Consider the following 5,476-nt stretch of genomic DNA (forward strand, 5'->3'; position numbering starts at 1 on the left):
ATTTCCATTCCAGCCCTGCCGGTGTCTTCAGCTATTTCTAAACTACTCCTCCGCTAATCCCCCATCTGGGTACGGTTTGACCCAGTTTGCCATGATCCTGCCAGCTCTGCCAGTTACGTAAGGAGGGGTAAGATGTGGGATTTGTATGAAATGCTTTGTTATATTGCACAAGGGTGGGGTTTTTCACCTGGGTTTATGTGTACCCACAGCTTAAACCTGTCTCTTCATGCTCATTCCTTTCCTGAAGGTTACTTTCTTTAGGAACGGGTAAGGCTTAAAGATATATAAAAAGGAAAACAAAGACCAACCCCAAACTCTTGATTCCTTCGATTTACACGCTGCTTCCCCCGGTGAGTGACAGCCGTGTGCCATCCCAGCAGCCTCTCCCTGGAGCCCTGCTTTCCTAGTCCGGTCCCGATGGCCTGCCTTTAGGTCAGGTCTCTTACCAGGTTGTTCTCGACACTTCATTAATTGTCCTCTTTCATTTCAGTACTTGGCCCTGTCACTGGCTCCAACTCTGCTCCTGCCACGGCTGCACCCTGGTCACGTTTGTCACCTGCCGCCAGCCGCAGCACTTTGCTTCCCTCTGAGACATCCTCCCGACGTGCCCTGAAGGCAATAAAACCTGTAAGAATCCTGTGGGGTTTTTAATTCCGTGCTCACACACTGACTGCAGAACCTTCCCTTCCCCTCCTGGCCTGGCACAAGGAGCCCACGGTGGTGCCGTTGGTCCCCACACATGAGGAGTGAGTTACCTGTCTGTCCCTCAGCTTCTCCATCACAGCAGCCCCGGGCTCGGGCGGAGGTTCAAAGGCCAGTGCTGCCTCCTTCCCCAAAGAGAGAAGCAGGAGCTCAGAGAGGGTGGAGGCTGCCCAGGGTTCCTTGCCTTCAGGGGCAGGAGAACCCACCACTGTGTGGGGAGGGGGAAGTGGCTGTCCCAGGCCAGGCCACAGCGCTGCCCCTGAGGGGAAGGGGGATCCATGTCCTCCATGGGGCACAGAGACACTTTCTTCCAGAGATCTGAACCCAGAGCAAACGCTGAGCAGGAGAGGCAGCCAGTGCCTCTCCTACCGATAAGGCGGGTAGAGGGGGGCTTCCATGTCCTCCATGGGGCACAGAGACACTTTCTTCCAGAGATCTGAACCCAGAGCAAACGCTGAGCAGGAGAGGCAGCCAGTGCCTCTCCTACCGATAAGGCGGTTAGAGTGCGACTTGCTGCGATGGAAGCGACTCAAGAGTTGCAACAGGTCCCTGAGACAGCAGCACTCACAGAAATTCAGCCTGTGCTTGGGCAGAGAGGGGAAGAGGGTCTCTAATTCCATATCCTAGGAAGGGCGGGATCTGTGAAATACAGAAGTAGCCACCAACTGGATTTCTGCTTTGATTATTTGAAATTGAGATCATCTCCCCTTTGCGTTACATAAACCCATGGTGACAATATCAAGTGCTCTTCCTTAATTATTTACGTAGTGAGCCCAGCTGCCTCAGCAGTCCTCTCCTTCCCTCCCATTAGAGCAAAGAAAAAAGTTAACCAGCCGTGGCCTGTTCAAGCATCGTAGAAGTAAGCGTAGCCTTTTTTTTTAAAGACTGACTCAGGGTCTTTCAGTTACAGCTGGTTTTGCCTGTGAGAAATCCTGGGAAAACATCTTCACCGTTCTTTTACAGTCCGAACTACTGCAGTTTGAGTGCTGAACGCTCCCTGTTGTGTTAACAGAAGGAACCTAACACCAAAATGCTAAGGAGCATAAACTTGCAGTAAAACACGGTTTAAAAGCCTCTAATATGCAGCAGAATTGTAACTTCATTTGGAGTCCTTCCACTGCTGTCTTGTTGGACGTCAAGGCGTGAGCACAACGCACGTTCAGGTGTCACAGGCTCTAGCTGCTTTTACACCAGACTCAAGACATTTTGGAGCTGAGCTTAATGGACTTCCCAACATTTGAATTAGATTCCTCAAACGCTGCGTGCTGACTCCCTAACCCAGCTACCAGAATATGCTGAAAAAAAGAGCTGTCGCCTCAGCTCTGTTCTCGGGTGTTTAAGAGAACGAGGAATGGCTCCTTGCTCCTTGTCACAGCCACACGCTGTCTCTGGGCAGTCGGTATTTAACCCTCACTTTCCTTACGGAGGATCGCAGCCGCATCCCTTCCCTGCCTGCCAACAGAGAGCTCCGTAGCTGCAGCTCGCAGCAGGGCAGTCACAGAAATTAGAATGTTGCTCGTGTCCTTGAGAGAATTAAAGGAACATGTATTACAATCTTCCAGATGAATGATCTGGTCACTCTGCCGGTCCCTCTGGTGCACAGAGCGCTCTGGAGCACAGCTCTCATTTGACCCTTCCTGTGGGAATTGTCCTTTTCTGTGGGCTGACTGGTAGTTGGATGCCTTTGTAGCCTCTTGGTTCACACCGTGTTCCTGTCCCTGCTGCAATGAATGTCACCTCCAGACGAGCGTCTGTTCACTAGCGCAGGCTCAGCGAGCCGGTAGCTGGCAGGCTGCAGGGCTGTTGCCTTCTCTCCCCTCCCGCTCACTGTTCTCACAGCTTTCCCAGTTCTCCTTCCTCAGCAGCAGTCCCTTCTTCGCCCTGTGCTCTGTCTTCCCTCAGAACTGGTTCCATTCCTGCACCTAACACACCTCATCGAGGGGACTGACCTGCTCTCCCCCCACCTTCGCTGAAATGCTCTTGCCTTTCCGTTAGCTCCGGAGGCCAAGCCGTGTTCTCACCTTTACCCAGTGCTGGTGGTGCGTTTCACTACGCCGCACAAACCTGAAGCTCTTCAAGAGGAGGGGTGGAGAACACCCCAGACGAGGCTGACTTCTCTGTGGAAATAAATACCTTTGAAACAGGCTCATCCGTAAGCAAACTGCGGTCACCAGCAGCACGTTGCTTCTGTGGACGGGATGTCAAGAGGTTTTGTCCGGCCAGCTTCACGTCAGGGCAGCAGCCATCCCTTCTCCCACCAGTCTGTTCAGTGAGCACAGAGGGAGGCAGGGGGAGGCACCATCTCCTTAGATTTTAGGATGATGTGTTTCCCCTGGATAACAGGGGGTTAAGGCAGCTGTAAAAGTGCAGTAAGAGGAAACTGGGGAACCTGAAATTGAGTGATTTATTAACTCGATCCCTCCAACCCTTACCCTTTTGTACAGTAACAAGTGTGTAAACATCTTCCTACCCCTGAATCCTCAAACACTGAAACACGAGGGAAAACCATGATTTACTTTTTTTAAGCCCCCTCATTTCAGCCAGGAAGACGTGAACATCCTCCTGTCCCATCACTCCTGCGGCACTGTTCCAAGAGCTCTTCTTGCTGCACGCTCAGATACTACAGAAACTGGGGTAACTGCGACCCTGCATTACTTTCAAATGTTTAACCATTGGCTGCTTTAAATAAAGCCTTAAGCCTTCACTGGGGATGTATTATTGCTGACTGGCCACGACATTTGTGGCCTAATTGCAGTGAACAATTGAGACATGTTTAGCCTGTTATTCCTTTGGAAAAAAAAAAGAAAACAGGATGTTGGACAGTTACTGCTGCCATATTTGGGCTCTCTTTGAGCCTTCCCTATTTTAGAGTTAGCGCTGAGCCATCTCCACGGTAACAAGGCACAGGCTACGTAGGAGGAAGCTGCGATGCAACTACGACAAAGCACGTGTAAATGAGACTGCAGGAACACGCTTGTTTCTTCCACCTTTGGAAGGCGCATGAACAGATCTCTGTGGAGATCTGGGGCAGCTTTGAAGTGCAGAGTGTGCTGGGCTGCGCCAGGGCCTGGTAATCCACAGCAGGGAGAGCTGAGAGCTTGAGCAGTAAAGAAAATAACACCAGGCAGCAGGAAACCGTTCTTCCAAACTGCTGCTGGAAATAAAAAGCAACAGAGGTGACAACATCAAAGCACGTGGGCAGCGTCCTGCCATTTCTGATCCTTTGTCCAGTTTTGAAAATTTGCTGTTAAATGGGCACCCAGAAGTAATTTGTATGTAGCAGTGCCGAAGCACACGGCAGAGGAGAACATCTGTGGCAGTCTTGCATTTCTCACTACGCAAGGTCTTACTCAACCTCCATCCTTTGCAAACAATGGATCGCAGGGTCACAGAACCGTTTTGGTTGGAAGAGACCTTTAGGCTCATCAAGTCCAACCGTTCCCCCAGCACTGCCAGGTCACCACTAAACCATGTCCCTCAGCACCACATCGACGTGTCTTTTGAACCTCTCCAGGGATGGGGACTCCACCACTGCCCTGGGCAGCCTGGGCCAGTGCCTGACAACCCTTTCTTTGAAGTTTTTCCTAATATCCAACCTAGATCTCCCCTGGCACAACTTGTGGCCATCTCCTCCTGTCTTGCCACTTACTACCTGGGAGAAGAGGCCAACCCCTCTCTTGCTCCAGCCTCCTTTCAGGGAGTTGTTGGGAGTGATGTGGTCACCCCTGAGCCTCCTTTTCTCCAGGCTAAACACCCCCAGGACCCTGAGCCGCTTCTCCGTGCACTTGCTCTCCAGACCCGTCACCAGCTTCATTGCCCTTCTCTGGACACACTCCAGCCCCTCAATGTCCTTCTTGTAGCGAGAGCCCAAAACTGGTCATGGTATTTGAGGTGTGGCCTCATCATGCCCAGCCCAGGGGGACGATCCCTGGTCCTGCTGGCCACCAGCTATTGCTGGAAGCCAGGATGCTCTTAGCCGCCTTGGCCACCTGGGCACACTGCTGGCTCAGCTTTGGCCAGTTATCGACCAGCGCTCCCAGGCCATTTCTGCCAGGCAGCTTCAAAGATCCCTGGTGGTTTTTCTAAACCCAAACCACATCAGAACAGCTGGTTTCCGCAAACCTCTCTGTCCTCATCCAGCAGCAAAAAAGACATCGTTGGGAGAGTACCTTGTACTATCTGTTGGCCTTCACACCATTCAAGGAGAAAACTGCCAGCAAACTCTGTGCTTGGAGTGCACCAGGCAAGGAAACCGGGTTCCCCGGGCTTCCCCCAGGGGAACAAGTTGCGCCTAGAAGTTGCCTTGGGCACAAGTACGGCTAATGACACGCTCTTGTAAACAACCTGGTGTAGCAGAGGCAAACATGACCTAGGGACGGGCTGGCAGAGCGTCCCTGCTGCCTGAGCTCCTTGGTTACAGCAGTGGTCTGCCACTTATGACCCCCTTGGCTTGATGCTCTGATTGTCACCATGCAGGGGTCAGAAGGACCGCAAGGCTCTGCAAGGCCAGCTCAACAGAAACTCTTCCTAGATGAAGAGAAATAACGCACTCACCAGTCCCCAGCCACTGAAAGAGTCACTAACTCTGTTACCTGTCAGCAACAGTGAATGAACTCAGCTCTGCAGTAGCTGAGGAGGAACGGGCAACACCACAGTAAACAAAACACTGCTCTCAGCAGTGTCCTAAACATGTGTCTTTGGAAATACAGTACATACAATTGTATGGTTCCCATTTATTTTACTTGAATTAAATAAAAAAGTGTATTTCCCATAT

This window comes from Buceros rhinoceros, unplaced genomic scaffold (assembly GCF_000710305.1).
Source record: "Buceros rhinoceros silvestris isolate BGI_N320 unplaced genomic scaffold, ASM71030v1 scaffold33056, whole genome shotgun sequence".
NCBI classification, from domain to species: domain Eukaryota; kingdom Metazoa; phylum Chordata; class Aves; order Bucerotiformes; family Bucerotidae; genus Buceros; species Buceros rhinoceros.